Genomic DNA, 13,080 nt, shown 5'->3' with positions numbered 1-13,080 from the left:
GACGAAATCCTGGGGTTGACAATTAAGTGTTGAGGAGTTTGCTCAAGCGCAATTCCTGCACCCAACATTTTGGCGCGTTGCCGGGGAGGTGATTTGAATTGGTAATAATTTTCCCTTTTTTTGCAATAGGGGTAAGTTTGCTATCATTTTTTCCACAGTGTGCTTCTATTGTTTGAAGGAGTTCATAGGTGCCGATTTATTTCTAAAACTTGCAGCTTTTACTTTTTGAATTTCATTTGTCATTTTTTCTAAAACGAATGCCTAAAAGAGATAGGGGTCTGAAGTCCACTAGGGGCCAATGAAACATTGACAAATATGAAACCAAAACTCATATTGGGCCTTCTTTTGTAGGCATAAATTCCAAACAAACTCAGATTCATCACACAGGAACAACTCACTTAGGCTATGGTAGCAGTAGTTCCTGTTATGAAACCAAGTCACAAAAAGATAGAAAAGATAGATGAACGCCTTAGAAATAAGCCTTTTCGAGGGAGAAACCTCCTTTACATTACACAAATGAACAATTCTTAGATGATACAAATGATAAGACCTCCTTTCTATATATAGGAGTCTAAGGGATCATAATATAATCAGAGCCGACATAACAAAAATAATGTAAGGGCACAATAATAACAATAGTGGACTTCTATGGGGCACAATAATAACAATATGGGGACTACATGGGCACAACAATATAATAAGGGGGTTGTACTAATAAAAATAAGGGATTACACTAGTATTATAGGGACCTAACATGCCCCTCTCCTTCAAAAAGTATTGTCCTCAACGCTTGAGTAGTTCTTGATGCTTCTGTATAAGTTCTTATCCTCCCATATGGAATATTTAGCGGGTAAGCTCTTCCACTTGATGAGATACTCTGAAATTAATCTATTTCATAGTTGTCGATTTCTCAATTCTGTGACCCCTTCAGGTTCTAATATGAATTTTCCTTCCTTATCCAGTTCTCGCAATACTGTTTGAACTGGGATTTTCTGCAACTTTTGAATTAGTGGCCACACTTCTTCGTCCTTCTTCCATTCATTCCTTGCTTTGTTTATCCAATCTGGTTGGATAATAGAAATAGCACAAAACAATGCTTCCACATCCTCATCCTTTCTTAAGAGTGCATCCGCAACAACATTTTGCTTACCTTTTTTGTAGATGATTTCAAAGTTATAACCCAACATATTTGTGACCCATTTTTTTGTTCTTCTAAAGGTAATATTTGTTCTAAAAAGTATTTAAGAATATCATGATCCATTTTTTACCTTAATGTGTCTTCCCATTGGGTAAGGTCGTCGTTTCTTAAGTGCATGTAGTATTGCAACATTTCCTTCTTATAAATAGCTTGCTTGAGATGTAGTCGTAAAAATACCCAATCACCTACATCAAAACTTTTTTCACTGCGATGTTGATCTACCTGTTGATTCATTCGATTCTCCACCAAAGTAGCATTATCCTTTAAAAGTTGGAGAACTTGTTGTTGATGCTCGATGTGATCTTTCATTGCTTGAATCTTTTTCTTCTTGATATGTCCTTCTATCTTGAGAGTTCGAGGAGTCGTAATTTCTTCCAATGCATTACAAGATATGGTTGGATTCATTTCTTGATGCTTAATGTGATCTTTCACTTCTTCAACATTTTTCTTCTTGATATGTTCTTCTATCTTGATAGTTTGAGGAATGGTAATTTCTTCCAATGCATTACAAGATATGGTCAGATTCATTTCTTGATGCTCAATGTGATCTTTCACTTCTTGAACGTTTTTCTTCTTGATATGTCCTTCTATCTTGATAGTTTGAGGAGTGGTAATTCTGGCCAATGCATTACAAGATATATTTGGATTCATTTCTTCTTTCTCGATGTGATCTTTCACTTCTTGCACCATTTTCTTCTTGGTATGTCCTTCTATCTTGAGAGTTTGAGGAGTGGTAATTCTTGCCAATGATTTACAAGATATGGTCAGATTCATTTCTTCTTTCTCTGGGGTTGGGTCCTGGCATATATCCTCTTCTTTTGATGTTTCTTGATCCTTTTCTTCCTCCTCTTCATACTCTATGTAAAATAATTTCTTCGCAGCACACTTATGACCTTTAGTGCATTTGCTATCTCAATTGTAACAAAGCCCCTTTTCTCTTTTTTCTTCCAGTTGTTGTGGTGTAAACCTTGTAGATTGTGGAAAGCTAGGAGAAGAAACACTTCCATAATTATAGTCATGAGTGGTGGGATTCCTTGTTTCCATAATTTCTCTTTCAATTTTTCTTGCCCACCTGAATGCTGTCTCCAATGAATCAGGTTCCTAAAGACAAACCTCTTGTTGAATGTTATCCTTTAAAGTACCTATGAAGACATCAATCCTTTGCTTCTATGGAATATCATTTACCCTTATATTCAATTTTTGAAAGTCCTCAATGTGCTCTGTGATTGAACACTTTTGTTTGTGGTTTATCATTTGGATAAAGAAGGTGTTCCTCTTTGTATCCTCATAATGTGCTATCATTTCCTCCATGAAAATTGACCATGTAACAAGTGGTTTATGAGAACAAAGCCCTTTATACCATAAAAATTGATCTGGTTCTAAATATGAATATGCAATATGTACCTTTTGTAACAGTTTCACCTCACGTAGATCAAAATATTGCTTCATCTATAGTATCCAAGTTACCGGATCCTTGCCATCAAACTCCCTCATATCACCTTTTCTTGATTTTAGGAGCTCGATCTTGAAACAATTATAACTCTATAATTTCGGATCACCAAGTTCTGAAATTTCGTCCTGTAGTAGCCATGTGAGTCCTCTTTCTAACCCTGAAAGTCTAATTAAGATTGGATTCTGTAAGGAAACGTTATGTCAAATCTCCCACGATGACCCGATTATAGACTGGTTTAGTAGATCGAACTTCTATGAAGTGCCTTGTGTCACTGTTTCAACTTTAGAACCTGAAACCAATACAAATAAAACTACAGTTCGTCCTCTTTTTGAAACTTCTTATGGAATTTCAATTTGATGCTCAGAGAGAAAGTTATGATGATTTTCCCAAGGTAACCTGTTTAGGATGTAATTCGGGAGCCTGTTAAAATGCCAAATTCCTCAGATCATATCTCCACAAATATAAACAATGTAAACTTTGAAACGAGAACTATAAACTCAAAACAAGAACTCTGGCAAAAAAACCCCGAAAAAACATAAAAAACAATGTTAAAAACGAAAAGTGTTGATGCCGGAATAACACCTTTTTTTTTCCAGGGTAAATTTTCAACATGTTTTAAAAATGGCGGTGAAAACCAATTTTTTGTGCAAAAATTGTCCAAAAGATACCCTCAAAACGAAGTGTTGATGTTCGAATAACATTTTTTTTTCTCAATGGTAAATTTTGTGCAGAAAACACCCTCAAAACGAAAAGTGTTGATGTTGGGATAACAAATTGCTTTTCAAGGGTAAAATTTCAAAATAATAATAGCATAAAATATTTTTTCATGAGCCCGAAAAACATTAAAATTTCATATAAAAAAAATAAATGAATAAAAATAAAAAAATAAATAAAAAATAAAAAAGTTAAAACAATGAAAAAACACAAAACAAATAAAAATAAAAATAAAAATAACAAAACATAAATAAAAATATATACTAAAAAAAAGAAAAAAAAAGAAACAAACATCAAAAATAAAAATCAATCATAAAAATGGAAATAAAAAACAAAACTTACCAATAAAAAATAAGAATTAAAAAACTAGAAAAAATTACAAATTATAAACAAATAAATAGTAAAAAAAACATATTAAAAAAACAAAACAAAACAAATATGTAAACTAAAAAAATTTGGGAAAAGAAAAAAATACACATTAAAAAAAACTCTAAAATTAAGTAGGTAAAAATAGAAAAATAAAAAAAAACATCAACAAAAAACTAAAAAAAAATTGAAAATTAAAAACAAACTAGATTTAAAAAAAATAGAAAATTAACAAAAAAAAATTAAAAACTAGTGAAATTAAAATTAAAATGATGATTACTTAAAAAAATAAATGTAAAAATGTATATATAAAATACAAAAAATAAATAAAAAATGTTTAAAAAAAGGTTGTTTCATAAACCATAAAAGAATTTGGAAAAAATTCAAAAAAAAAAAATTATATATATAAAATTAAGTTGGTAAAAATAGAAAGATTAAAAAAATCATTAGCAAAAACTAGCAATATAAAAATAAAAATTAAAACAAACTAGATTAAACAAAATTAGAAAATTAACAAAAAGAATAAAAATTAAAAACTAGTAAAATTACTATTAAAAGCATTTAGAAAAAACTAAAAAGACAAAAATAAGCTCAAATTATTAAAAAAAAAAACAAAAAAAAAATCAAAATTTTAAAAACATACGTCTTTTCCAATTAAAAAAAATAAATAAAATTAAAAAACATTTTAAAATTACAAAAAAAATGTGTTTTAAATTTTTAAAAATAAAAATAATTTTTTTGATTAAATTTTCATTATTTATTTAAAAACAAACCAAAAAAATCATTAAATTTTTTTAATAAAAATTATTAAATTTTAATTTAATAAACAATTTTAATGAAACTTAAATTTTAAACCATTATAATAAGAATTAAATTATTAAAAAAACTTATCAAATAATTTTAATAAAAAATAAAATTTAATGTTTGTTTTTTTTAAACGATTTTTTTTTTAATTAAAAAAACTGATATATTAAATTTTATTAAAAATTAAATTATTAAAAAAATTTAACAAAATTTTTTAATAAGAATTAATTATTTATTTATTTATTTATTTTTTAAATTTTGATTTTATAAAAAATAAATTAAAAAAACGATCCCGGAATCGCTCGAGGGCTGGCCAACCGCCTGGCGTTGGCGCGGCCGGGGGCGAGGGGTCTGCGTGTCTGCACGCAGCCCCCCGCCCCCGCCCCCGGCCGCACCACCCCCGGGCAGCTGGCCGGCCCTCGGGCAATTCCCCCCTTGCCCCCGGCTGCGCCACCCCCGAGCGGTTGGTCGGCCCGGGGACGATTCCGGGAATCGCCCCAGGGGGCACATCCTAATTTTTTTTTTTTTTTTTTTTTTTTTTTTATAAAATTAAAATTTAAAAAAAAATAAAATTTAATTCTTATTAAAAAAAATTTGTTAAATTTTTTTAATAATTTAATTTTTAATAAAATTTAATATATATTTTTTTCATATAAAAAAAAATTCGTTTTAAATCGTTTTTTTATTTTTTTCAAATAAAAATTGTTTAAAATTTTTTTTATTTTTTATTTTTAATAAAAACAAAGATTGTTTAAAAAAAATAAAACTATTATTTATTTTTAAATAAAATATATATGTTTAATAAAAAATAATTGCATTTTTTTCTTTTTTAATAAAAAATACGCGCCTTTTTGGGTTTTTTTTTTTAATTTAAATTTGTTTTTGTGTGTGTGTTTTTTTTTTTTTTTTTATATATATATTAATTTTACCAGTTTTTAATTTTTTTTTCTGTTAATTTTCTATTTTTTTTAAACTAGTTTGTTTTTAATTTTTTTTCCCAGTTTTTGCTAATGTTTTGTTTAATTTCTCTATTTTTACTTACTTAATTTTATAAATATATATTTTTTATTTTTTTTTTTTTTTTTTCCAATTTCTTTGATGGTTTGTGAGATATTTTTTTTTTTTTTACATTTTTTGTTTTTTTTTTAATATTAATTTTACTAGTTTTTCTTTTTATTTTTTTCGTTATTTTTTTATTTCTTTTTTTTTAAACTAGTTTGTTTTTTTTTTTTTTTTCTTTTCCCTAGTTTTTGCTAATGTTTTTTTTTTTTTTAATTTCTTGATATTTACTTACTTATATATATATATATATATGGTTTTTTTTTCCAAATTCTTTTATGGTTTATGAGATAATTTTTTTTAACATTTTTTATTTTTTATTTTTGTCTTTTTTACATATATTTTTATATTTGTTTTTTAGAGACAATTATTTCATTTGGATTGAAAATTTAATTAACAATGTATAAATATGTAGTATATCGAAAATGCAAAATATCGACCTTCTTCTTTAAATATGCAAAACAATAAAACCCCACTACAAAAAAAATAAAAATAAAAATAAAAACTAGAAAATATGAAAAAGAAGACCACTTCCAAAATTATTAAATTTACGAAATAATTATTTACATTTCATATGTTAGGAAAATTTAAAGTAAAAAAATAGGTCTTTTAAAAAAAGGGTCTGATGCACAATAACCCACTTTTTTAAATCAGCATGAAAATCTCTACCATTTTAAAACGCAATGCACATAAAAAAATTTAAAGTGCCAAAAACTATGCTTTAAAAAAAACATGTGTGTTCTGCATCACCCCTTTTCAAAATCGGGTCACTTTTTTGCTATCTCTACAAAACGGGTAACAGTAGTAGTTCCCGTTTCAAAGTTTACATTGTTTATAGCGAGAAAAGCTCTGAAATAAGGACTCAAAGTGCAAAACTATTTCAGTCCAAATGGGTTTTTTTTAGCTTTTGAAATGTTGCAGAAAAAAAGTTACAACGATAATGGCACAATGACCTGTTTGGAGCAGCGAAACCCTAGAATCTAAAGCTCTGATACCAAATGTTATGAAACTAGCTCACAAAAAGATAGAAAAGATAGATCAACACCTTAGAAATAAGCCTCTTCAAGGGGGCAACCTCCTTTACATTACAGAAATGAACAATTCTTAGATGATACAAATGACAAGACTTCCTTTCTATATATAGGAGTCTAAGGGATCATAATATAATTAGAGCCGACATAACAATAATAATGTAAGGGCACAATAATAACAATAGTGGACTTCTATGGGGCACAATAATAACAATATGGGGACTACATGGGCATAACAATATAATAAGGGGGTTGTACTAATAAAAATAAGGGATTACACTAGTGTTATAGGGACCTAATAGTTCAGGTGTGACACAACCCATAAAGGGGAAGAAGGGGACTATTGGAATCCATAGTCAGCCTTCTTAGCCTGTTAAGAGTGGTTCGTGTGGAAGAACAACAATGGCAAATATGGAAGACCACACAGATGGAAGTGGTGAAAATCAGGTAAATGAGGAACAATCTACTTTTGGATTTCCTATTGTGAATCCTAACATACAAGCACAAATGAAAAATATTTCACCATCAGCTCTTCCTCATTTCTATGGTAATGTACACGAAGATACAGACTCTTTAAAGAGTTTGATATTTTGTGTAGAAGTTATGATTACTTATCTGATGCCCAGAAGTTAAAGTTGTTTCCTGCAACTCTCAAGGACACAACACTCCACTGGTTCATGGGACTAGGAGGAAACACTATAAATTCTTGGGAGCAAATGAAGAAAGTGTTTTTATCAAAATATCAGGAATATTGTAAAACTAGAGATATCTAAGATGAAATCTTTACTATTGTGCAAAATGATGATGAAATGCTAGAGGACTATTTGGAGAGATTCATGTATATTCTCCAAAGGTCAAAGCACAAATTTGATATAGGTACTATTAGAACCTTGTTCTTACGTGGACTTATTGATGATTCTAGGAATAATCTAAATCTGTTAGGACAAGGGGATATTGCTCAAAAACCTTTTGATCAGATCTGTGACTTGTGCAAGAAATTCTTGAGGAACCAATATAGATCTGGTAAAGGAGTTCGGAATAAAAATAGGAAAATCGAATCTACTGATGCTATGATTATTGGATTAGAAAAAAAAATGGAAAATATGAAAATTGAAATAATGAATACTATTAGTAAACAAATAGACTCTTTGAAGTTTCAGCAAAAACTTGTAGAAGAGAAAGAAACATTGTCTATTTTTTGTTCAAGATGTAGAAGAAAGCATCCTCTAAGAGAATGTCCTCTAGATATTAAAGAGACTAATAAATGTGCAATTTGTGTAGATAACCATGCCACAGAAAAATGTCCCTCCCTACCTGGGTTGAAAGCTGTATTCGAAGGGGGACAACCTGAAGCTGAATCATTACATGCGCACGAAGAAATTGGCATCAGGTAAGTGCAGGTATGGTTCCTAAACCTCTACCACATTTTTTGGTTATAATGCATACTCATATTCCTATCCTAACACTGGTCACTTTCAACATTGGCAACATGGGAATCGATATCAATATGGACAACCCTCCCAATCTTGGCAACAAGGATGGAAAGGGCCAAACCATTCACACCATTCACATAATTCCTATCATGCACCGATACAATCATATCCTCCTACATATGCACTTTACCCAATGCCTCAACCATCATTACCTCAATTGAGTCAACCTATGCCACCATTACCTTTACCTCCATCATTTCAACCTTCTCAGCTACCTGCTCAACCTTTACCCAATCCTAATAATAAAGCGGTACAAATGATCGATTCTATGACCCCGCTTTCTTCATCCAGATTTCAGACTAAACCAATTGGAGTCAATGATCTCGAATTGATATTCGGGAAAGTGTTAACCTTAGAAAATCAAAAGCAACCCATGGTGATTATAGACGAGAAAGGAGAGGAGGAAACTCTTGACCATTCTAGGAAAGATGACACCATTAAGCCTATCCCTATACATTCTAAGCCCTTGTCATATTCTTCCAACCGACCTCCCTATCCAAAGAGGTTAGTTGTGGAGAAGAAAGGCCCTATTCCTGAGTCTAGCCTGGCTTCTGAGCTTAGGAACCTTTTTATAAAGGTACCTTTGCTCCAAGATATCAAAGAGATCCCCATTTGTACAAAAATCATTAGGGAAATCTACCTCAAGAAGCCTGGGAGGAGAATATTGGAACCCCAAACCATTCAATTTGTTGGTAGAGCAACAAAGTTAATGACGGGATGTTTGAACATGGGAAAATATACGACCCTAGAAACCCTGTTGTCTCTGTTCAGATAGGTGATGTCCTTGTCTCCAATGTACTTATAGACCTAGAGGTAGCCATTAATGTTATGACCAAACAAACCATGGATCAACTTGGATTGGTCCATATTTGTCCTACTCCCACTGTGCTTAAACAGGGAGATAGATCTAAAATCAAGCTAGAAGGAGTATTGGATGATGTGATCGTTTCCTTAGATTCTTGGGAATATCCCGCATATTCAATTATGCTTCAGCCAAAGAATCCTATAGGAGGGCATCCCTTGATCTTGGGATGACAATGGCTTGCTACGGCTGATGCTTATATTGGATGCCGTTCTAGCGATATGTATATTTCCCATGGAGATTCTAGAAAGAAAGTCACCCAATATCCGCCTGTTAGATCTATTCAAGAGTTCCATGACACTTTATGGTTAGACTATAATAGTGATGAGGAGACCTAGCTTGTTTCATTGATACATCAAAATGTTGAGTCCTCATAGGAGGGTGAGATTCAAGACTTCCTAAACAATCTAGACACCATGCCTAATTTTGAGCCATTAAGTCAGATTTTTAGTCTAGATTTCATGAAGGATATGACTCTCTACCTCCATCATCACCACCTCTAGCGACATATTTGTGTAATCTGGAGCCCGAAACTACACTTGTTGAGATTAGTCCAGATAAATCCTTGTATATCAGTTCAGACTTGGACCCTTCTCAACGAGAGCAACTTGTGAATTTGTTACGAAACCATCTTGATGCCTTTGCATGGGGTTATGAGGATATGAAAGGAATCCCTCCTGAAACTTGTACACACCATATCTATATTCAGGATGGAGCCCAACCTATCCGACAACCCCAGAGGCAAATGAACCCAACTCTAAGAGATGTTGTAAAGGAAGAATTACAAAAACTCTTAGATGTTGATTTTATCTATCCCATTTCTGATAGCCAGTGGGTCTCTCCATTAGTGTTAGTCCCGAAGAAAGATGGGAGATGGTGCATTTGCATTGACTACAAAGAATTAAATAAAGCCACTCTCAAAGATTACTTCCCCCTTCCTTTCATTGATCAGGTACTCGATACCCTTGCTAGTAAAAAGTACTTTTCTTTTCTAGATGGCTTTAGCAGATATAACTAGATACAGATAGCACCCCAGGATGAAGGCAAAACCACTTTTACATGGCCATGGGGTACATTTTCTTATCGAGTGCTTTCCTTTGGGCTATGTAATGCCCCAAATACCTTTCAAAGGGCAGTCTTGGCTATTTTTACTGACCTTGAGTGCGTGGAAATCTATATTGATGATTTCTCTGTGTTTGGTGATTCATTTCAGGAAGCCCTCAAGAATCTAGAAAAAGTGCTTCTTCACTGCCAAGAAGCTCATCTTGCCTTGAGCGATAAGAAATGCAGATTAATGTGTAAGGTAGGAGTAGTTCTTGGCCATATTATTTCCAACAAAGATATCCAGGTTGACCCTGCAAAGATAGAAGTCATTTTGAGTCCTCCTATACCCAAAACTCAAAGGGAAGTGAGAGGTTTCCTAGGACATGCAGGCTACTATAGGAGATTCATTGAGAATTTCTCAAGGATAGCTACCCCCCTTTTCTGACTTTTGGCTAAATATAGTGAGTTTCCTTGGTCTACAACTTGCCAATAGTCTTTTGAGACATTGAAGGAAAAATTAGTTCAGGCACCAGTTTTGAGAGGACCAAACTGGTCCCTGCCATTCCATATTTCCTCTAATGCCTCAGATACTATTATTTGTGCAACTTTAGGACAACAAGAATACAAACAATCTTATGCTATTTATTTCATTAGTAAAAACTTGTCACCCACTGAACTCAATTATACTGTTACTGAGAAAGAGTTTTTAGCTGTAATTTTTTCTATTAATAAATTCAGACATTATATTACAAGATATGAAGTTTTTGTACATATTGATCATTTCGCTATAAGATATTTGATGAATAAACCATTAACTAGTGGTAGAGTGACTAGGTGGTTGCTATTATTACAGGAATTTAATATTACTATTATTGATAGACCAGGGAAATCGAATGTAGTAGTAGATTATATTTCAAGATTAAATAATCCTGGTGAAGCAATTCCTGTTGATGATGATTTTCCTGACGAACATCTTTTTGCTATGTCAACAAAGTCTCCATGGTTTGCTGATATAGCTAACTATTTAGTCATTGGAAAATTACCACCCCACTTATCCGCTCGTGAAAAGTGGAATATCATTCAGAAAAGTGTTGCATATTCTTGGATTGAATGAGACCTCTTTTACATTGGAGCAGATCTCATTATCTGTAGATGTGTAATAGAGGAAGAGGTGTTTGATATCTTAAAATTTTCCCATGATGAACCATGTGGTGGTCACTTTGCCGATAAGCGAACTGCATACAAAGTGTTACGAGCTGGCTATTTTTTGCCTTCCTTGTTTAAGGATGCCAAAAAATTCATCAAGCGGTGTGATAGCTGTCAGCGAATTGGCTAGCCTAACCAAACCAATGAGATGTCTTTATGTCGTCAAGTTATGATTAAGCCTTTTGAAAAATGGGCTATTGATTTTGTAGACCAATAAATCCTTCATCATCAAATAAAAAGCATATCTTGGTTTGTAAAGATTTTGTTACAAAATGGGTAGAAGCTAAGGCTGTTTCTTTTGCTACTGAAAGAGTTGTTGTTGATTTTCTTTTTACTAAAATCTTTACTAGATTTCGTGTACCTAGAGAAATTGTTTTTGACAATGGATCACAGTTTATTTCTAATATGGTACAGGGTGTAATGGAGTAGTAAAAAATCCAGCACAGGAAATCCACACCATATCACCCACAAGAAAATGGCCAGGTAGAATCCACAAATAAGGTGATTGAGTCTATCCTCACAAAGACGGTAAATATGAACATAAAGAATTGGGCTAACAAATTACCAGAAGCATTGTGGGCCTATCGGACCACTTGGAGAAACAACACGGGACACACATCATATGAGCTGGTGTATGGGAAACAAGTTCTTTTTGCCGATAGAATTCCAGATCAAGACTTTCAGGAATGCAATCCAATTGGGGCTAGATCTCTCTAAGGCACAACAGCAACGCCTTCTATAATTGAACGAGTTAGATGAAATCTGAAGGGATACTGTTCAACAGAACATCTTTGTTCAACAACAATGTAAGAAGTGGCATGACAAGTCCATTCAGAAAAAGCAATTCCAACCAGGTGATTGGGTTCTCCTTTACGATTCAAGATTCAAACATTTTAAAGGAAAATTCCATACACGCTAGATGGGACCCTATGAGGTGGTCAAAGTGTTCGAAAGTGGAGTGGTAGAAATCAAAACTATTGATGGAAAGAATTCAGTGTTCCTGGTAAACGAGCATAGATTGAAGGTATATTTTCAACCCCTTACTAAAGGAGATTTTATGCAACAAGTCCAACAACCATTTGAAAAGGAGTTGGTAGGTGATAACACTAACCTGTTGAAGAATTGATTCCTTATTGTCCTTATTTAAAAAAATAATAATCAAATAAAAATAAAAAGAAAAAATGACAAAAATAAAAAGTATAAAAAGAAAAAAAATTCTTGTAATTGTGAAAATCAGTTGACTGACATGATTGCAGAAGGATCAACCTAAAAGCTAGCATGTCGGCAGGAAGATAAAAAAATTTCATAAAAAGGGAATGCTACTTGAATTTTAGATATGGTGGCTGCCACCAAGAAGAAGCAGGTTCACAAAAACGAGCCCTTACCCAAGTTTGGGGTAACTAGCATGACATTTTTTTTCTAAGTAAAATCTTACTTCCCGCTGCAGTTATTTTTCTAGCACTAGTGCAGGCAGACTTCAAGGTAAAATCTTCTTCTATTTCCCATTTCGAAATGTCCCACTAGTTTCTTTTCTAAATTCCCCAATAAATTACCTTCCTATTTCTTCCAAGAAACCACCCTTACCCGATTTTGTATAATCCCTCTTCTCCCTTGAATTTTTTTCCCACATCCTGTTTAATTTATCCCTCTTGATGATATTGTTCTAAAATCCCTGCTGTAATATTCCTTCCATTTTGAAATTTTTACCCCTTTCCCACTTCTTTATTCCCTCATAAGTTGATTGTAGAATTTGATGCAGTCATTTAGAAGGCATGTCGAGAAGCACCAAAGGATGGCAAATAAATTTTTCTTGTATAATGAGGCAAAATTTTTAAAAGTCCAGCTATAGA

Source organism: Pinus tabuliformis, chromosome 9 (genome assembly GCF_031772625.1).
Source record: "Pinus tabuliformis cultivar Carrire ecotype Pingquan chromosome 9, CPIR1, whole genome shotgun sequence".
Taxonomy (NCBI): Eukaryota; Viridiplantae; Streptophyta; class Pinopsida; order Pinales; family Pinaceae; genus Pinus; species Pinus tabuliformis.
The sequence above is the reverse complement of the archived record's forward strand: the minus strand, read 5'-3'. Positions refer to the sequence as shown.